The following is a 23649-nucleotide window of genomic DNA, read 5'->3' on the forward strand; positions in this document are numbered from 1 at the left end:
TTGCAGATGCCACCACTGCCAGGAGCCCAGTATTATCAGCCATGGACAACCCCACCATGTTCTTAGACATCACTGTGGGTGGCGAGCCCTTGGGACGTGTCTCCTTTGAGCTGTTTGCAGACAAGATTCCAAAGACAGCAGAAAATTTTTGTGCTCTGAGCATTGGAGAGAAAGGATTTGGTTATAAGGGTTCCTGCTTTCACAGAATTATTCCTGGGTTTATGTGTCAGGGTGGTGACTTCACACAGCACAATGGCACTGGTGGCAAGTCCATCTATGGGGAGAAATTTGATGATGAGAACTTCATACTAAAGTACACAGGTCCTGGCATCTTGTCCACGGAAAATGTGCTGGATCCAACACAAATGGTTCCCAGTTTTTCATCTTCACTGTCGTGACTGAATGGTTGGATGGCATGCATGTGGTCTTTGGCAAGGTGAAAGAAGGCATGAGTATTGTGGAAGCTATGGAGTGCTTTGGGTCCAGGAATGGCAAGACCAGCAAGAAGATCACCATTTCTGACTGTGAACAACTCTAATAAGTTTGACTTGTATTTTATCTTCAATACTAGACCATTCCTTCTGTTGCTCAGGAGAGCACCCCTCCACCCCACTCACTCGCAATATCCCATCATCTTTGTGCTCTTGCTGCAGTTCCCTTGTGTTCCATGTTTTTCTTGTTCCCTTCCATGCTTAGCTGGATTATAGAGTTAATTTTATGATTATGTAATAAAAACTAACAACAAAAAAGAATTACTACAAAAAGAATGCATATTCTCCTAGATAAAAATACATAAAAATTACATACCAGTGAAGACCGTCAATATCTTTCCTTTTCTTTACTGATGGGGTTGAGGGAGGAGGGCAGAATCACATTTGGTTGGGCCTATTTAAACTTAATTAGCAGAGCATATTTTGCATAGCCATTACAAAAAACAATTCTCTAGAAAATTGATATATGCATGTTTTAAATTTGAGTGAGATGTGGTTTGGCTGTGTCCCCACCCAAATCTCATCTTGAATTGTAGCTCCCATAATTCCCATGTGTTGTTGGAGGGACCCAGTGAGAGACAACTGAATCATGGGGGAGGTTTCCTCCATACCGCTCTCATGGTAGTGAATAAGTCTCATGAGATCAAATGGTTTTATAAAGGGAAACTGTTTCTCTTTGTTCTCATTATTTCTTGCCATGTAAGACATGCCTTTCTCCTTCCACCATGATTGTGAGGCCTCCCCAGCCACATGGAACTGTGAGTGCATTAAACCTTTTTTTCTTTATAAATCACCCAGTCTCGGGTATGTCTTTATCAGCAGCCTGAGAATGGACTTATATAGAGTGATAATGGAAACCTGTGGTAATGTCCATAGTGTTTTGTCTGTAGAACTGAGACGTTGTGCCTCTTCAGACTACTGTCTATCAGGTTGCAAAAATCTAGTGTAGTTCAGACTCCATGCTCATTGGTAGCCATCTAATCTGTTGTTGTGCCTGTAATTTTACTACCTCCTGATGTTTCTTTATTCTGTCTAAATCTCTTTGATTAAGGGGCCACTGAGCAGGCAAACTAACATAATAGTCTCGACAGTCCTAAAAAATATATGGAAAATGCTGTTCCTGTGAAGTAGAAAGAAAAAAAAATTTAAATGGAAGACAGAAAGAAGGCGAGAGAGAGAGAAAAAAAAAGAGAGAGAAAAAGCAACAAAATACTGTGATATTATTGAGCTGTGTCCCCACCCAAATCTTATCTTTGAATTTTAGTTCCCATAATCCCCATTGTTGTGGGAGGGATCCAGTGGGAGGTAATTAAATCATGGGGATGGTTACCTCTATCATTTTCTTGTGATAGTGAGTAAGTTCTCACAAGGTCTGATGGTTTTATAAGGGGCTTCCCCCAACCCCGCTTCACCCTGCACTTTTCCTTGCTGCTGCCTTGTGAAGAAGGATGTGTTTGCTTCCCCTTCCACCATGATTATAAATTTCCCGAAGCTTCCCCAGTGATGCTGAACTGTGAGTCAATTAAACCTCTTTCCTCTATAAATTACCCAGTATCAGTTATGTCTTTATTAGTAGCATGAGACTAGACAAATACACAGAGAAATTTAAAAATATCCAATGAACCTTATTTTTCCCAAAGTAAAAAAATAAATGCTATTTCCTAGTATAGAAATAGAAACAGAACCAGAGTTATTACTTACTAACTAGACTTTAATAATTTTTCAGGCTTATTTTAATTGATAATGTGGTTATGGGACTGGAAATTGAGGGTAAGGGTTCATAACCAGGTACTGTAACTGTCTAGATGCATGATTTTGAAATAAGTCACAGAACTTTCTCCAAAATTAAGAGTTCAGAATAGATAACTACAAAGTGCCTTATTGCTCAAAAATTCTACAGACCTATGAAAATATATCAATGAATATCATAGATTATGCTTGGAATAACATATAGTTCTTGCACATAAAAACCTTAATTAAAAAATATAATCCTAGTGTTGAATACTTAAAAATATAAAACACAAATAAAACATTACTGCCTTATTAAATCATAGATTTTGATGTTCATTATAGACAGCTCGATTTTTGTAATATTTAAATTTATTTCTTTATAGTGACCTATGTTCTTTAATTTGTTCTTGATATTGTTTGGCCGTGTCCCCACCCAAATCTCATCTTGAATTGTAGTTCCAATAATCCCTGTGTGTCAAGGGCAGGACCAGGTGCAGATAATTGTATCAGAATTGTCAGAATCATCCATGCTGTTCTTGTGATAGTGAGTGAGTTGTCAAGAGATCTGATGGTTTTATAAGGGGCTTTCCACTTCCCTTGACAACCACTCCATTCTGTTACCCTGTGAAGAAGGTGCCTGCTTCTCCTATGCCATTGACCGTGATTGTAAGTTTCCTGAGGCCTCCCTAACAATGTGGAACTGTAAACCAATTAAACATTTTTTTTTAAATAAATTACCCAGCCTTGGGCAGTTCTTTATAGCAGCATGAGAACAGACTAATATAGTTCTTATTAGCTTTCACCTTACTTACATGCTGTATTAGTTTCCTAGGGCTTCCATCAAAACATTACCACAAACTAGATGGCTTAAGAAAAGGAAGTGTATTTTCTCACAGTTCAGAAGGCTGGAAGTCTGAAAGTAAATTGTTGGCAAGGTTGGTTTCTTTTGGATGCTCTGAGGGAGAAACCATTCCAAGCCTCTCTCTCTCCTGGCATCTGGTGGTTAACAGCAACCTTTGACTTCAGGGATAACCCTAAATCCAGTATGATACATCTTGAGATCCTTAACTAATTATATTTGAAGAGGAAAGAAAAGACCCTATTTTCAAATACATTTCCATTTTTAGTGTTGGGGCTCCGAAACCAATACTCCAAAATAGGGTTATTTGACATGCTGAACTAAAAAAGATTCAAGATCTCTCTGACCACACCACACTTCCTGGCTCTCAATCTTCTGTGTCTCCCAAGTCACAGGATCAAATTGTTCTGAAGTTCTCTTATCTATCTAAAGTTTGGACTTACAAAATAAGAAAACAATTACCTCTGGTGTCTTCCCTGAATTTTCATTAACTGAAATCATATGGTGGGAAGAAAGACTGAGTCTGTCAACACACCTGGACAGATTTTTGTTACAAACCATTGTCTGCTCAGGGGCTCAACAGACTTTATCCCACACCACTCTATGTTGTTTAAGCCCATTGAATTCCCCCCAAAATTACTTACTACCCCCTAAAATCATCCATACTTCCCCATCTCTTATTCTCTAAGAAGGAGGCTATATGACAATATATAACAATTTGTTCCCTATTGCATGGTGGGGAAATCACTCTCTAATTTCCAGGCACGCTAATACATTTGAATGCCTTTTCTTCTATTAATCTGCCTTTGTGAATTGATTTTTTGCAACAATTCAGAAGGTGAAAGGGAAGTTTACCCTTGGCAGCTACCAGGGAGGGTTGAGGCTTCAGTGAGCTGTGATTGTGCCACTGTACTCCAGTCTGGGAGACAGAGAAAGACCTTTCTCAAAAAAAAACAACAAAAAAAAATTAATGTTACTACTGCTTATGGCAACCACAAACCCATTCTCTGCATCAATTCAATCCCAATTATGTCACATTTAGGTCAGATCCAACAGCCAAAATACATGATTATTATTTTTTAACTTTGCATCATATCTTTACATAAATACTAATTTATTCATTCTAGGTGGCGAGTGGAACTTCTTCACTTCCATGCATTATTTTTATGTAGTAACTGTTTTCATAAGGTTTTCTAATTTGATAGGGTGTTGAAATGGTTCTGCGTTTTTTTTAAATGGAAATTCCTTAGTATATCAAATGTTTATATAATACTAGAATTATAGGCGCTCTTCTCATCTCTTGGTAGTCTTAGAAAAGCATTGTATTTGCTGCAGAAGACAAGTCCCAGAACTTCCAGAACCACTTGTGATTGTCTTTCACATTTATACATATATATATATATATATATATATACACACACACACACACACACACACACATATATATATGTAAATGAATCTGTAAGGGAGCCTTTTAGGTAGACTTCTGTAAAAGGGCTAAGCTTCTACCTGTCACACAGAGATTGACTATGTCTTGTAATTCAAGGTTATATTTTCAATACTGAATCAAAGATATGATGAGTTTGCAGACAGTTGGCTGATGTGGCAAGAAGGTAGCAGAAACCATTGCCTTGGAGACTTAGGTTTATGTAAAAGATTGTAATGTTACAGATAGACGGCAAGATGTTTAAATGAAAGCATTTACCATGTCCATAAAAAGCTACATTATTCAGGAATTTTGTGAATAATATATTTGAATGTAGTTCTTTAAAAGCAGTACCTATATTTGTATAATCCAAAAATGTGAACACAATATAACCACTCGGAAATTCTTATTACCCTAATTGTCATTGTGATATAAACGTAAATGTTTACAAGCAGTAGTGCATGCTTTTTGTTGTTGTATTTGGATTTAAAAAATCAGTTTTTCACCCAACTGATGCTTTTGAAAAGAAAAAAAAGAAACTAAATATTTCGGCTTCCAAGGCTTGGGAAATAGTTTTGATATCTTTATGGTTGTAATAGTCTCTGCAAGAAAATCTAAATTAAGAGTCGCATTTTAGCACAAAACAACAATTTCATTTTGTAGGACTCAGAGTATTTTTTAAATGCCCAGAACAGAAATTTCAATGACTATTTTTTTAACCTCAAAATATAGCCCTACGATAATCACTGGGACAAAAGCCTTGCAAAATATACAAATATCGTATGTGCAAGTGGGCCAGAATTTCTCAAGTTGCTCAATTGTAGTCTGACATAATGGGTGCAGGGCACTTTCTCCATAGAGTTACCCCCTGGAGGAAGGCTTATTATTCAGCCCAATGATGAAAGTGTTTGTGTCATCCCCGCCGCCAGTGAAAGATGTTGCCCACACAGAGTGGGAGCTTTGAAGTCTTAGTATTTCAGTCCTCAAGTTTCCATGTGTCAGTTCCGAAAACAAAATGTAGAAAAAAGACAGCTGCACAAGAATCTCCAGGAATAGCCTGAGTCAGTGGCAAATGAGCAGGCATTCTGTTGGACATATTGATTTAGTTTGTAATTTTCCCACTGCTTGTTAAAAACCAGAATGTGCTTAGATACTTCTTCTCTGTACGGCATAATAGGACATTGATCTTTTCATAAAAAGTATTTGTTGGGGAATGTCTGTCCACTTGAGCTTTTACCAGGGACAATTGTTTTCAAATGCAAAGCTTAATAGAAAAGCATACATAACTGTATTGAGTGAACATACGAATGAAGGGAAAGAAACGTATAGGAACTTATTCTTACCAAATTTCCAGAGTCATGAAATGAAAATGCAGATCTGAACAAGATGAGCTGGAAACTGCTTGTTGTAATCCCAGCCCTGTTTGATAAGGGCAATGTCCTCCTGTCACTTCACTGCTTCTGAAACTTTCACATTAATAATTAGGACTCTTGCTTCTTGGAGCCCCAGGTTATTTGCATTGCTTCAATATGGAATGTATATTAAAAAATATTAATGACTGTGATGGAACAAGAGAAAGGAAAGAAAAACAGCACAGGAAAAAAGACAGTAAAAAGGAACTGTCATTTAGTCTATAAATGGAAAGAAATGTTTATTAAATGTTGAATGTGTGCACTGTATGTTTGGGGTTATAGTGGGAATGGGGATTGGGTAGGAGTATAAAGATAAGCAAAATATTCCCAGGCCTAGAATAACATAAAAATGTGTTTAAATAAATACTAAAAACCTAAATTGGAAATTTAGATTGTAAAAGAGTATAGAAAATACAACATGGAGAGTTACAGTTTACAAGTGTAATCATAATTAAGGGAGTCATTAGGACATGTAAGCATAAGCTTTCCAAGAGGCCAGGTATGTGCAAAAATGCTCAATATCACTAACAATCTCAGAAATGCAAATAAAAACTGCAATAAAATATCAGCTTATTCCTTTTAAAATGGCATTTATCCAAAAGACATGCAATAACGGATGCTGGTGAGGATGTGGGAAAGGTAAGCCCTCAGAGACTGTTGGTGGGAATGTAAATTGTTATGGCCACTACGGTGAACAGTATGGAAGTTCCTCAAAATCTAAAAGCAGAACCACCCTATGATCCAGCAATTTCACCACTGGGCATATATCAAGAAAAAAGGAAACTGGTGTATCAAAGAGATGCCTGCACTTCCATGTTTACTGCAGCACTATTCAAATAACCAAGATATGGAATCAACCGAAGTGTCCATCAACAGACAAAAGGATGAAGAAAATGTAGTACACATCCAGAATGGAATATATTTTTAGCCATACAAAAGAAAATCCTGCCATCTGCAGCAACATTAAAAGAACTGGAAGACATGTTAAGTGAAATACTCCAGGCACAGGAAGACAAATATTGCATATTCTCACTCATATGTGGCAGCTAAAAAATAAATCAAACTCATGGAGACAGAGAATAAAATGATGGCTACCAGAGGCCGGGAAAGGTACTGGGAAAGGGAAGATAAAGAGTGGTTGGTCAATGGGTACAAAAATAGAGTTAGAAGAAATAAAATATAGTGTTCAGTAGCACAAGAGACTGCCTATAGCTAACAATAATTTATTGTCTATTTCAAAATGATAAAAATAATAGAATTGCAATATTCTAAACACAAAGAAATGATAAGTTCTGGAGATTATGGACATCCCAATTACCCCGATTTTATCATTACACATTGTGTGCTTGTATCAATATATCACATGTACTCCCTAAATATGTACAACTATTTTGCTTTTATGAGAATTAAAACATTTCTAAAAAGGCTAGGGAAGGAAGACAAGACACTGAATAAAAAATGACAGAGATAAAAGGAAGGAGAGGTTTTTAGGGGATGTAGTATGTCAGGCAGAAGGAACATTGTGAACAAGAATATAGAGGAATAAAATAAGTAGAAATATTTGAGAAATATTTGGCTGGAAAGAAAAATTGGGGAAAGTCAGAGGTTGGGTAGTAATATTATTATAATACATAAACTCTCTTTGTAATCAAGAGAAAATAGAGTTTCAAAGGAATACTTTTTCACAGATTTGTTGGTCCTTTGCACACCAACCCAAAATAATGTCTTATGATTACTTGGACTATCTTTTTTTTTTCTAAATTTTTAAAATAAAAGTTTCCTTGACTCATTATTGTTTGGCAAAAAACCTATTGCAAAGTTCAGAGAAAATCATTACTTCTGATGAACTGAAAACTATACCTGTATTTGTGCAGCTTTGGTTCTTGATTTTGAATATCAGGAAAAAAAAAAAAAGTAAAGTTTCTTCAGGGGCAATGACACTCCCTATTTTTCCATTTTTCACACACACTAAACATCATCCCGTCAAAGCCTCTGGAATTTCTTTCACCTTCTGAGAGACATTACAAGAGAGAGGACATGGTTTTGAACTTTTACTGTAAACTTTTTCAAATTTGTTCTCAACTGAGGCTTAATTTTTGCACAATTAATATTTTTAACCTTAAATAACTACTGTCTTATTTTGGATAAATACATTCTCAATAAATTTGTATATTTAAGAGGGTAGGTTTAAGAATCCTATTAAAGATTTAACACTTTTAAAAGTTTGAGCTGAGATATTATACATATCTCAAAGTTACCCAGTGAGTATTTTTAAGATTAGGCAAATCCACACAATTTCAGTTCGTTCTAAGATCCATGTGAGAGAGCTATATTAACTGTACATCCTATGACTAAGTGTTCTAGATATATATTTAGAAATGACATTATTGTAAAATTATATGTGTTTTAAAAACTCTATATGAAGAAAATCTTTTTTTTAGGTCAAATGTGTCATTTAAAAATCTAAAAAAAGAAAAAAAGGGACCCTGTGAGTTTTCACTGAACTAATATCCTTGAAGAATTATGTGAAAATATCTCTTCTGATGGGATACATTGACTATATATGTCTGTCAGTAGCTAAAATTTGTATCTGTATTAAAAAGAAAAAAGACAAAAAAATTAATATCCATATAAAAGGATGATCTAAATACTGAGTTATTATACCAAAAAAAAAAAAAAAAAAAAAACAAGTAAAAAATCTACAGTAGAAATCTTCTTTTTTTTATTTTTAGGGTGTAAACTGAATCCACATAAAATGTGGAAATATGTGCAAGAGATTCAATGTACACATATCTGTATGATTTGGTCAGTCTAGTTTATCATAGCCAGTTTGTATGCTTTTTTGGACAGCAAAACATGTAAATAGCCCAAAACTGCAGCTGATGTAGTAGTATGAGACTGTAAATGCACCAAACTTTGGAATCCTATGCTATTCTTCTCCTAAGTAGGGGTGCTAACTTTGTCAACGTTCAACGTTCATAAGTTACCCATGATGAGGTTTGAAAAACTACCTATTGGGTATAATGATTAGGTAAGAGTCTCTTCCATTCACACCATCATGGAGATGGCTGGGATTGAGGAAGAAGTCAATGTACCAGAGATGTTTATGAATCTGAGATGGCTATACTGGAGTGTATGAAGTTTTCAATGTGTATGTATTAGAATCAGGACATTCAGAATATCTGGAGAGAACCATCCTTCAGGAAAGGTTAGTCTTCCTGAGACAAGTTTGACTGTCAATTTATATTCTAAGCATATCTGTGTGGCCAGTACACTCAGGGTGGACAGTCTCTGAGCTGTTAGTCTTTCCAGAGCGGGCTCTCTACTCAGATAGTAGTGGAACAGAGTATTCAAAACATACATGTTATTCAGAGGATGAGAAATATCTTTATGCTTTTCCTATGCTTTCTTCTTGGCCTGGAAACAAATCTGTTTATGCTTTGATTTGATCAGACTTTGAATGTGTATGAACATGATTAATGAAAGGTTTAAAAAGCCTCCCAAAACCCAGGAGAGAGGGAATCTGTTCTTAGCCCACTTCTGACAAATATCAGTATCTGCTTCCTCCCCAGTTGGGATGCTCCTCAGACAGGGGTTACGTGTAGTGGTAAGAAACAGGGTGTGATTGAGTGAGGGGGAAATTGTGCTTAGGCTCTAGATTATGTGGATTCTATCTCTCTAAAGTGCTTCACTCACAAATCTTTGAAGGTCCCCAGAGTCCCAGTCTTCTCTCCCAGATCTTTGCAAGTAAAGGCTGATAGGTGGCAAAAAGCCCATTGATTTTGGCTATACTGGTTGTGTTCCCTGTCTTCCCTTAGTGTCTATGTGAACTTAAACAATTCAATTACCCAAACTAACCATACTTCCTAATCAGGAAAAAGGGGTTAATAAGATAATGTATCTATATAAGAAAAATCCATTTAAAGTGTCTGTCACACAAATCTTTGCAAGCTATGCATCCAACAAAATAATAATATCAAGAATCCACCAGGAACTGAAACAACTCTCCAAATAAAAAACAAACAATCCCCATTAGAAAGAGGGTAAAGGACATGAACGGACATTTCTCAAAAAAAAAAAAAAAAAAAAAAAAAAAAACCATAAAAGTGTTTAACAAACATATGAAAAAAAAGATCAACATCACTAATCATTACAAAATGCAAATAAAACCACAGTGAGATGCTATTTCACACCAGTAAGAATGGCTATTATTAAAAAAATCAAAAAACAACAGGTGTTGGAGAAGATGTAAAGAAAAGAGAAAACGTATACACCCTTGGTGGGAATGTAAATTAGTAGAAATTCTATGAAAAACAATACGGAAATTTCCCCAAGAACTAAAAATAGAATTACTATTCAATCCAGTAATTCTATTACTAGGCATCTAACCCCATGCCCCACCAAAAAGGAAACCATTATACCAAAAAGACACCTGCACTCATATGTTTATTGCAGCACAATTCATGATAGCAAAGTTATGGAATCAACCTAAGTGTCTATCAAGAGATGGCTGGATAAAGAAAATGTGATATATGCACATCATGGAATATTATACAGTCAAAAAAAAAGACTGAAATTATGTCTTGTGCAGCTGCACAGTTGGAATGAGAAGTCGTTATTCTAAGTAAAATGACTCAGAACAGAAAATCAAACAGTGCATGTTCTCACTTGTAAGTGGGTGCTAAATAATGGGTACACATGGGCATACAGAGGGGAATAATAAACACTGGGGACTCTTAAAAAGGGAGGATGAAAGGGAGATGAGGTTTAAAAAACTACCTATCGGGTATAATGTTCTTTATTAGGATCAGAGGTACACTAGAAGTGCAAACCTCACCATTATACAATACACCCATGTAACAAACCTGCACAGGCACCCCCTAAATCAAGAAAATTTAAAGAAACATAAATTATGGCAATCTGTACTATAAAAAATAAATAAAATAATAAAATATTAGTTATGTTCTTAACAACAACAAATTCGTATACATATTTTTAAAAAGTTACCCAGGTATGACTTCCAAGTGATTCTTGGATGTTTATCTATTTATTGTCAGATATGTTATTTTAACTTTAAAAATTCTAAAATTTGAGAGTCAGTGAGATGATATCCACCTAGAACTTAGGAAAATGGAGCTACTGTTTGCTATAGATAAATTTATTGTGCATATACTATGTATCAGCCACTGAGGTAATGTGTCAGGAACATACAAATTAGCCGAAGTGTTTAATAGTTTTAGATGCCATAAAAATACTGCTCAAAAGGTCAGACTGACAATAATCAATTAATCAATTAGGTAAAAATTTTATTTGCTTTAGTGCTATGAAGCAACAGTATATAGCATCATGAGGATGTATACCATGGAAATCTGTCCTGAACTAGAGTATTAAGGAGACTTCCCCAAGAAAGCATCCTTTGGGCAATATAGCACAACTACTGCAAGTTTGGAATCAGAGACCAGAATGCCTGTGTTCAAGAATCATGGATCTGCCACATATGAGCCTAGGTGACCTTGCTAGTTTTTCCATTTTACTAATACTCAGGTACGTCATTCATCAAATGGGGAGAATAACAGTACCTGCCCACAGAGTTACTGGGAAGATTGAATTAGTTAATATTCATAAAGTATTTATAATTGGCATGTATTATAATAGTATATACCCTGTAAATATATTATTAGGATTAATAATCTCATTTTGCTAATTATTACTTTATGTGATTTGAATGTTAGTCGAAGTTAACCAATGAAATGGAGGACTTGTGGTGGGAGAAGAAAGAGCATGTGCAGGAAGGGCACAGAGTCCTAAGTTCTGGAAGGCAAGGGCAATGTAGTAAGAAATTAGATTAAAAGAGAGAGAACATAGAGGGAATCACAGGCCAATATTAAGGATTCCAAAGCTAAGTACTCTTTGGAGAAGATATTGAAGAGGGGAAAGATTTGAGGAGAGGAGTATGGTGAGAAAGCTTTTGAAGTGGCCTAGATGAGAAATGATATTATATTTTACAATATAAATACAGTGGTAGAAATAGACACACAGCTAACCTACTTGCCTTAGCCTCACTCAAAATTAGGTGTGGGGAATGGACTATGCATTAAAGTATGACATTTGCAGGCCTAGATCACAAAATCTTCTCTCACCCAATACTATTTTCATGTCTAATTAACTGATTAGCTGAAAAGTAATTAAAGGAGCCAACGGAGAAAAAACAAAACAAAACAAAAACAAAAACAAAACAACAACAACAACAAAAACCACAAGAAGGAAGAATCCTGGATCCCTGAATGACCATATGGAACAAACTCTCATTACATTTCCCTTTTGATGCTTAGGAGTACATGAGGAAGAAAAAAAAAAAAGAAGTAAGAAAGCATGAAATCCTCATATACTCTGAGTCTCACAGTAGTAAGATCCCACTCTGAGACTGTCCCATTCCCATAGCACCTGTCAACCTCTTATGGTGTTTTAACCTTTGAAACAATTAGTGTACTTGGTCCTTTACATTTGCCTGTTGTGTTTTCAAAGTTTCCTCTTCTTCAAAGCAGTTTTCTCACCATTTTCTACTCCATGTAACATGTTATTTGTAAGTAAACCTTAATAAATCTTAACTGCCTCCCTAGCTAGAGCAGGATTATAAGACATGTTAACCAAAGCTTTGAAGTAATAGAGACATGGGCTCCATACTAAACCAGTTCTTAGCTGTGTAAAAATTGGCAAGTTGCTTATCTCCTTAAAGCCATTACTTTATTCCCTATAAAATGACTCCTTCCATCATGTGAGGACACAGAGAGAGGGTGTTATCTATGACCAGGAACAGTATCTCATCAGACACTGAATATTCTGGACCCTTGATTGTGGACTTTTCAGCCTTACGAACCATGAGAAGTAAATTTTTGTTGTTTATAAGCCACTGAGTTTTTGACATTTTGTTATAGCAGCCCAGATGGACTCAGACACAGTTTTCATCATACCCTCTGCTTCTGTTTATGTTCTTTCTACCTTCTTTTAACTTTCATAGGAAAGTGAGAAGAAAGGAAAATTATATAGAGCAAAAAAACACAAGAGCAGTAACAATAAAATGCAGGCTTCTGCAATACTATAATGACAGGGGAAGCACACTGAGTCTGGTTCAACATAGACTTAACAAAGTATGCACTACATGTGACTAGGAATACGCAGCTCCTGGAAACTCGACTCACAGCTCTCCAGTTTAGTATTATTTTAGGCTACTTATTGTTCGTTTCTCATAGCTAACTGTAAAATTCTTTGTATGGCAAAAATAGCAAATCCTGTTTGTGTAGTTATCTTGTTCCAAGAAATTGAGAGTATCTTTATGATATTCTAGCCTCTCAAAAGCTTAAAATTTCCATTGTTTGAATTTTTATTTATTTTCCATATGTGCACATGTGGTGATGGCAGAGTGTGGAGTAGGGACCCAGCAGAGTGAAAAGTTGGAACTGTAACAAAATGTTTACTCTTAGCACTTAGTTATTATACTAAAAACACTCTTTTTTCATATCATGAAAAATTATAATCAGTATGTCACATTCTTGATCAATATTCTTAATGATTTAGCAACTGACAAGTCCAAGTTTGTGGAAGCTGTGTTTATTTCCCATCTTCCTCAGTGTATACATGACACTAGCAGCTGGGCAACACTGTGAGAAGTAGACCAGGCCAACCTTAGCCATATCTACCATTTTCCAGATCACCGTCCCTCTCTGGTTGTCCTTCTCACACAGCCCATTGCTGTTTTCTAGCTCTGCCTTTTCACCCTAAAGACTTTAAATTTCCTACCACTTACCCAAATACTCCAATATAGTACTGGCTCTTCTAAGAATGAAACAAGAATTACATGGTCATAAAATACTTACACAAGCAAATGATGTTGTGAAACAAAAGGACGGAGAATTTCATGATCTTTCCATGAAGTCCAGGGATTTTCTTTTGACAACATATCAGAAAATGACAAATGTATATTTATGTCAATATATTTACAAATAATTGGAGTTGTTGTATCAGCACAGAAGTATGAGACATGTTTTTGCCTGATTTAAATTGCACATACATTTCAGCGTACAAATCACATAACACCTCAAGTTATTAATTTTTTTCATAAAATGAGACCATTGGACCTGAAAACTTCCTATTCATTTACCTTTAGTATGAGGTAAACCTAAACAGCTAACACATATTTACTTAATCTTATTTATTTGTAATAGATAGTGTCCATTTTAATCAACAGAAAATTGGAAAATATTATTTTAGAACTCAGACATGTAAGTTGAAGATATCACATTTTTGTCTGCATAAGTAAAATAATTATATATTTTAGCTTACCTTAAATATATGTCTTACAATTTTTCATAGTTTAATAATTATATGGTCTGAAATTGCAATGCAACCTCAATGTTACATTATTGCAGCAATTTAATATGACTTTTGTGAGAGAAGAAACTTTCTAAATATTTTATCCCATATGCCGGCTTTATCTTTTCATTTTTATTCAGGTTAGTATTATCAAATCAAATCTTGAGGAATTTAAAATTGATACTGTAGTTTCCTCCTCCATTTAACTATGTTCTATATATGTGTAGTTAAACTAAAAGGGTAAAAAAAATGGCTAAGCTCAAGTTTTATAGAGATTTTCAAAGGGCAAATAACCAAGGTTAAAAGAGGGAGAGATAGGAAAATAATTTCTTGACTGGAGAGTTTGCTAAATATGTGAGTTCCTAAAGGAGTTTGTAGAACCGGAGGACTTTAGAAAAATAAAATATTCTCCTAGCTACACTAGAGGTGATGGTTTGGATGAGATTATGACTACAAGCAAAATAATAGATCTGATGAATACAAATGACATTTTCTAACTCTGTGGGTTTAAGATTTATTTTGTAGGCTATGATAAAATCAGATTTAAAAGTCATGCCTCATTATAAAATCCAACTAGAGGAGGAATTTGATTTTGAGATATTTCTGAGCAAGAAAAATGAAAGGAAATTATTGTCTGCTTCACGTTAACGCGGTCCGTCTCTATCATATACAAAACAAGACTTTTAAATTCCAATAACGCTTGTAAAATATTGTGGGGAAAAATATCGTGGCTACATACAAGTGTATGCAGCCGAGAGCGGGGGAAAAAAAAGAAAGTGGTAACAGAATTTCTCTTATGCAGAAAGACTGCCTGGGTTTAGCAAAATATTTTCGTGGTCCACTTTGGTTGTAGAAAGTTAACAGACAGAATAATCCCCGAGGGCCTGGAATGAGGCAAGTACGCAGATCATCAGGAAGAAATTTGGATGAACTGCAAATCAGTCAGGGAAGGGGTGGCAGAGTCTAAGTGGAAGAAAGGGGACCCAGAACCTACATAGATCCAGCATCAGGGCATGTATCCTGCTCTAGCCTTGTCCTCAGCATTTCCCTGCCCTTCCTTGAAATGTTCCAAGGCCTCCTCCAATGTCTGGGTCCTGCCATTACCTGCAGTTGTTTCATGCAGCCCTGTGATGACTGAGAAGGATCTGCATGGGTCCAAGGTCCTTTTCTCCCCTTTAGAGCCTCTCTGGCATGCTCATAACCCCCTCAGTGGAGTCAACTAGATGTGCAGAAGAGCTCCAGGCTCATCCCTTTGGAGTGACATGAAGTCCTTTGGACAGCTGGGTTCCAGGGGGTGGCACAGGGAGCCAATCAGTTCACTAGTCAAGACTACATTATTCCACAGGATCACAAATGATGAGGATACTCCAAAATGGTGCTGACTCCTCATTTAGGTGACTCTTACAGTGCAGGGCTCTGGAATATCGACATTTCATCTCTTGATCTTTGGGTTGAGTGATGAGTTAGGGAGCGAAGATGTGTGTTCACCATGATTGTATCTCTGGTCTCTGACACTGGAGGGCACAGGAATAGCAGTAGGTATCCCTTACCCTGTGGGCCACCACAGCTGGCACCTGACAGTGACCTCACTACTGTTTCAGGCTCCTTCTCCAAGGGTGGCTGCACCGATGTTCTCTGACTTTTTGAGATCATTGCTGTAACACAAAAAATGCCCCAACATGGGACAGCTATAGATAAACGTCATGCATTCCTTCTTTAGCCTCTCTACTGGTAGTGGTATGTGGATGACAGATATGTGGCCAACAATGAGAAAGATTAAATTCTAGAAATAGAATGATTATGACCTAAGGAGTTCAAGAGAAAATACAGATGACAAATGTGCCATTGAGATTTACTGCTATAAAATACAGAACATCATATTTAACATGATCTAAAACTGTACTATCATTCACATTTTTCTGCATAATCTTGGTGAGACTTTCATTTGTGGCCACCATAAACAAAGCACAATAGCAACCTCTGAAGGAGTCACTAGAGGCCAGCGCTCGTGGGTGGCACAATGCTTGATGCAGCATTATGCAAAATGATGAAGCCAAACATTTAAAAATATGCTTTTAGGGAACTGTAGAGGCAATAAGATTGCTACTGTTTTAGTACAAATCACTTCTACAGAGCAGTCACATAATATCACTACCTTCTTCTCATTGTGGTGGATATAAAATCAGGCAGTGTGGTGGGCAGAATTCTAAAATGAACCCTAATGACTCTTGCCCTTAAAATATCTCCTCCTCTTTGAGTGTTGAGTGGAGCCTGTGAACACAAGGAGATATTATTCCTATAATTATGCTACATTACATAGCAAAAGGGAGATTGTTATTGGTGTGCCTGACATAAACAGGTGAGCCCTTTATGTTGAATGTTTTCTCTGGCTGGGTGCAGAAGAGGAAGTCAGAGAGATGTGCCTGGTTGCCTTGGAAAAAAGCAGATATCCATGCTGTGACCTGTCTATGGAAGTCACGTGGTACTGAACTCCACGTGGCTTCTAGTGGTGTAGGGCCATCTATACCTAACATTTGTCAGTAAAACAGGGAGCTCAGTCCTAAAACTGCAAGAACATAAATTCTGCCATTATCCTGAGAGCTGGAAGAGGACCCCTAGCCCCAGACGAGAGCCATAGTCCCAGCCAACACCTTACTTTCAGCCCAGCCACAGCTTCAGCAGAGAACGCAGTCATAACGTGTCTGGATTTCTGACCTTTGGAAGCAGATATAAACTTATTTTGTTTTAAGCTGGTAAGTTTGCAACAGTTTGTTATGCAGGAATAGAAAATGATATAGCCAGGAACAGCTTAATTGATGAAGTATGTGATGAAATGATTTCTGGACCTGCATAACAAGAGATAGTGCCTGGACATTATGACAAATCTTCAAGTGCATTTTTGGTACAATAAACAAATACCTATGGACCTCTTCTCTATCAGGATATACAGTCATCCATAAAGCACCACACCTCATATGGACCATGATATTTTAAGACTTATTTTTTTAAATCAGATTGTTCATATGGACAAGGTCTCTGCCAAAAATATTTGCTCAGAACTATGTACACCACAGAGGCAAACTATAACCTGTCCTTGTATTAGTATTTCTTGTTCTGAGAATAAACATTATCATTAAGACATGATTTGAGTTTTCTGTTATTTGTAGCCCAAAGCATACTAAATAAGATACTTTTTATTGAAATATATTTAAAAGTTTTAATTTAGTAATTAAATAACATATTGATATTATTTAAGTTAAAGCATCCTATATTGTTCAACTCTCAATTTTGCCAGTATGAATATTCAATCAGTGATCAGCTGTATATTATTCTGATTTTTCTTTTAAACAATATTTTATGATTTTACTATTTATGGTTTTATGGTATTAACATGGCCTTAAACATACAGAATCATGAACAAATGGAATGACTGAATTGTTTGTGATGTCAAGTAGGCATTTGCAGGGGTTGATAATATATTTATGTATCATTTGAGATACTTTTAAAGAATTCCTCTTATATGGCCAAGACATTTCATTTTTATTTCTTAAATTCACCAGATAGTATATTTGAATCAGGACCACATAATTCAGACAATCTATTTCTGTCATTTTCTAAGGACAGTGGGGCCTGGTTAAGTTAGGTCATCATTATCAAAGATGGGTATGTGAAAGAAAATGTCAAATTCTTGAAAACCAATTTTGATTCAGTTAGATCTCTAAAATACTAAAAATTTAACAAAGGTTTTAGTTGTAATTTAACTAAGAAATTTCTATCTTTTTAACTATTACCAAGTTATTCTTAATAGCTTATTGTGTCGGCTATTTTAATATTTCATATCTATCATCCTTTGTTTCATAAATAAATGAAAAACACACTGAAACCCTTCAAATTTTAAAATTTTCAACAGGCTGTAAAATACGATTTTTAAGTACTTACTCTTCACAGATAAGAATTTTAATGTGATACCCTTATACACATAACACTGTAAACAATGGAATGCATATAGTAAAGAAATTCCAAATTCTGGTTTCAAAATGCTCTCACCATAGCATGTCTCTTTCAGAGATATTTCTTGTTCACATATTGTTACAGTATTACTTATATACTGAATAAGACATGTTTAAATAAATTTGCTACTTGCTGTACTTCTAACAGCCTTTTGCCATCATAGAAAAAGTCTGCAAGTATAAAAAATATTTTCTTTTTTTCAAAACAAAATATGTTACTTATATTCACATTTGACACATCTTTTAGATGCTCCATTGCAAACAGTCTCAGATTCCAGACTCAAAACTGTGCAATTTTTCCCAGTTAAGTGACCATCAATATTTTTACCAATCTCTATTCCAATTCATGATTTGTTCAATTTGTTCATCAGCATCTTATGAGCTTATTTGTTAATTAACATGACAAGACATTTATCATCTCATCTATGAAAAGCCTAGAGAATGTTCATGCATTTTTTATTACTAAAGAATTTATAGTTATTTCTAAAATATAACCGTGCTGTATCATAAATTCCAATCTATATTTTACTTTTTTAATTTCTAAAAATTTGATTTGAATTTCATATTATTGAACTATCACCAGTGACCCTGCCAGAGCTTTTCCCCATCCTTGTTATATACAATATAATTTACTGGAAAATATGAAATCAGACTTCCATCATTACTATTATATGTTGAGTACTGTGCTAAGCAAAGGAATCTAATACAAAGACCTTAACCCTTCTGAAGTCATAATCTGCTAAGGAACACAATACTTTTAGGTACAGAGAAAAATAACAATGACACATGTCAGCACTATTAAAATATTAGAAAATATTCCTTTAATGAGCGCTATTAGTGAAGCGGTTCCCAACCTTTTTGGCACCATTGGCTGGTTTCATGGAAGACAATTTTTCCATGGATGGTGTGTGTGGCGGGAGGAATGAGTGAGGATGGTTTCAGGTTGACACTGTTCCACCTCAGATCATCAGCCATTAGATTCTCATAAGGAGTGTGCAACCTAGATCCCTCACATGTGCAATTCACAATAGGGTTCATGCTCCCACGAGAATCTCATGTCACTGCTGATCTGACAGGAGGCAGAGGTCAGGTGGTTATGCTCACTTGTCAGCCCAGTTCCTAACAGGCCACAGACTGGTACCAGCTGGTAGCCCAGGGGTTGACCACCCCTGCATTAGCATATTAGAAAATAAGTGATATGTGTTGATAAATGAATGAGTGCTCAGATACAATCAGAAATAACTATCTGACAAAGAGGGTTTGGAAGTAGCTTTTAAATATGAAGGATGGAGAAATGCAGAGGAATAGAAGGGCCATTTCACGAGGTCAGGGTGGCATACTGAGGAACTAGACCTGTAAATGCCGATAGTAGACTGTGAACACTGACTGGGCCACTGAAAAGTGTATATCTGTTGCTAGTAATAAGACAAATTCAAGCTGGGTCAAAAGTTGTAACTTGTAGGGTCTCTAACGGTATTCTGGTTTAGAGATTAGCTGTTCCAAAACCTTGAAATGCTCGCACTTTCCTGCCACAGAGGTGCCTCCTGATATATAGTAGCAACAAAATAATGTTCAGGGAGGTTTTATTGCAGAAGCTAATTAATGCTAATGAAACAAACATGTCATAAGTAGCAGACTGAACTATTTAAAAAGCATAACTGAGCTCATGACTCAACCTTCAACATTATCAAAATATTTTATCACAGAGTAGCAAATATGTGTTTCAATTTGTTATACTAGTGGAGAGTTGCTTTAAGGGGGCTTGTTCACTCTGACAATACGGAAGATAACTCAATATGTAACCAATACGCCAGCTTGCTCTATGTTCCCAAGTTCTCCAGGTTGCTTGCTTGTATCACCTTTTCCTTTACTGTTTAGGTAAAATTTGCTTAAATCAACTCTCCATAAATGGTGGGGGTGGAGGGAATACTTCGTTTCCCATGCCCCTAGAGGTCCCTGGCTATATGGATGAAGGATCATCTACATATATTTCTCCTGACCTCAACCTCTAAATTCATACTTGTGCTTCTTTATCTGTCTTCTGGATCTTTTTTTTCTTCTGTACCTACAGTCCATTTTCTAAATGATATCATTCCCCAGAAGTCAATTTCTCCACAGTGCTACTTCCCACCAGCCATCTCCTCTCAGGGACCTGGACCCAAGGCTGTGTGTATACCAATTTTACTCAACTTACAGGCAACAGAGGAATTTTGCAAAAGAGTTTCGCAAAGTGGCAGTCTCATATTAAACTGTAAAGAATGTGTTCTTAAAATTTCCTCAAATTTTTCTGCCTCTAGGAAATTTTCCCTGATCAACTCTTCAAGTTCCAACTTCCCATCCACATCACTACTGCTATTAATCATACTAATCAGTGCACTAAGCTAGCAGTAATAGTAATAACAGCCAACAATTACTAAGCATTCTATGTGAATTATTAGTTTTCGCACTATAACAATGATGTAAGTACTGTTATATCTCCATTTTGAAGATGGGAAAAATGAAATACAAAGTGATTAATTTGTCTAGAATCTCACAGCAGTGGAGTATGAAGTGGAAATTAGAAAGCAGATTCCAGATCATATGATTTTATTGATCACGTGCACCGTTATCATATTTCTGGGCAGAACTGACTGAAATGTTTGTGGTCTATAAGTAAATTTTACACATATACATAATTTGATTTTTAAAATATGTATTAAAATTTGCATGAACGCATGTGAAATAAAGTGATTTAAATTACATTAAACATTATTTATTTATTTATTTATTTATTTATTTATTTATTCATTTATTTATTTTCAGATAAGGTCTCACTCTGTCGCTCAGACTACAGTGCAGTGGCATGATCGCGGCTCAACCTCTGCCTCCCAGGTTCAAGCGATTCTCCTACCTCAGCATCCTGAGTAGCTGAGGACTATAGGCATGTGCCACTACGTCCAGGTAAGTTTTTGTATTTTTTGGTAGAGATGGAATTTCACAACTTTGGCCAGGCTGGTCTCAAACTCCTGACCTCGAATGATCTGCCGGCCTCAGCCTCCTAAAGTGCTGAGATTAGATTATAGTCATGAGCCACTGCACAGGGCCTTAAAGAGGATTTAAATTAATGGGTAGGAAAGGGGTATTTATGTATTTGATAATTGTCTCATCAATGAACAGAAAGATTCTTTGTAGCATTCTAACTCATCTTTTCTTATTCAGGCCTACGGATCATCATTTCATAATATATATTGTCAAATGTTCCTTTTCTTGCTAATTTCATAAGTCTCATCTTGAAAAATTGGTATTAATACTGTGACTGCACATAATAACATGGCTTTTCTCAGCCTGTTTGAATGGAAACAATACAGACCTTTTAGTCTCTGCAGCTTCCTCAAATCATTTATTGAATGACGCCTACATCATTCCTCATCAAGCAGTGATCATTCTTTGTGCCACAGTCTATGAAAATTAAAATAACTTTCTAACTCAGTACAATGCAGATATGCAGCAGACTCTTAGTTATGCTCCCAGCTAACAGTATTTAACCCTAGAATCCTTCACTACAGCCAATAACTAGCCCCAGGTTCAGAGGAGAATCATGATTGGTGGTTCCATTGCAGTCATTAGGGATTAGACATTTCATGCCATTCTACATATTAGAATGTGAGTATGTGTTGTGTGGAGCCACTGCAGCCCTCTTGCATCCATGAGGCACCCTGGAAAAACACGAGGAATGACAGAGCAGACAGGTGAAATGGATTCAGGTAATTAACGATATCACTGGGCCTATGAATTAACCAATAGAAAAGTCATCCTTCCCTGGATCATTCATGCTACCTTTTTTTTTTTTTTTTTTTATTTTTTTTTGTAGAGGTGGGGATCTCATTTTCTTGCCTGGGCTGGTATCCAATTCCTGGCTTCAAGCCATCCTCCCACCTCAGCCTCCAAAAATATATTCTTGTTACTTGAATAAATAAATCTCCTTACTGTTTTGTACAACTGTTATTTCCCCCATAACTTCATACCCCAAATCATCTTCATTGTTAAAAGACACCAATAAAAAGACTTACTCCCATTACTGAAATATTATATGAATGGCATATTAATAATTAATGGATGGACCAAATTATAGACAGAGTAAAACAGGGTGATTGATTTAAGACTTTTATAATTTATGTAATCCTATAAACTTAATATTTATGAAATTATATGTATCATTTGTTCATGCAAAATCCATTAAACATAGCACATGTACTATGTTACACATTATTTGAAGTACCATAAATAACAAAGGGTTAAAAAAGAAATTGTACCCAAATCCATGATAAAGTGAGGTTGTAAAATTATAGCAAAGTACCTGAGCTGTGGGTAACCTTGGTCTCAAGACTGGTAATGCAAGAAACTTGTACCTTTATTCTTAGCAAATGTATTCCTTTCAAACTGTCTACCTGCAGTTGTTTTAATTGAATATGCAGTCAATTTATTTTTTAGATAGCATATATTTACTCAACTGTAACATGGGAAATCTATAAGGAGCTTCTGAAGAATAACAAAGAATAAACCTTCTAAAGTAAAAAAATTAAACTACCAGAGACTATCCTGATAAATACAGCAATAAAGGTAGATGAAAGCAAAATGAGATTGAACCTACGCAGTTGTTCAGCAAATTCTCAATTACACCTAAAATTCAGTACTGGTGATATTATTATGTATGATTCTAGAGATCTGGGTTAGAGTCTTGTAAAGACTGTGTGACTGGCCTCGATCAAATAATCACTTCTCAAGCTAGTCTCAATTTCACTCTTCCATCAAATTAAACAATTAGAATGCTGAGAAGTGATTTGGCCATTTGGAAAACTGTCTTTCACTGAGGAAGGTTATATAAAATAGTAATGAGCACCCACTTGAGTGTTTTGAAGGAACACCCTTGGGGACAAATGTTTCTACATCAGTAGGTGCTCCCTGGAGACATTTCTCCCGAGTATTAGTCTTAGGAAAACAAACAAGCAAGCAAGCACACATGGAATCAAATAACAAACCTGGTTTCCCCTGAGCCAGTGGTTTCTCTTCAGTTTAAATAAATTAAAATCTCAAAATCAAGCATGCCAAGAAAATAAAGGGCTAAATTGCAGCCCCCACCTCTTCATCTTTGAACAATGACCATAAAATGCTACTGGTTCTAATTTTAATTTTACCTCTTCTTTCCTATGCCTTTTTTGTCTATACCCCAATACCCTCATGTAAACAATCTAAACTCATGTGCTGTATCTATTTTTGCTAGTATTTGTGAGTTCAGGAAACATAGGTGCCTAAGTTTCCTCACTTGTAAATTGAGAAAATGTGCATAGATGAGCTGGGTGACATCTTTGAA

This window comes from Piliocolobus tephrosceles, chromosome 19 (genome assembly GCF_002776525.5).
Source record: "Piliocolobus tephrosceles isolate RC106 chromosome 19, ASM277652v3, whole genome shotgun sequence".
NCBI classification, from domain to species: domain Eukaryota; kingdom Metazoa; phylum Chordata; class Mammalia; order Primates; family Cercopithecidae; genus Piliocolobus; species Piliocolobus tephrosceles.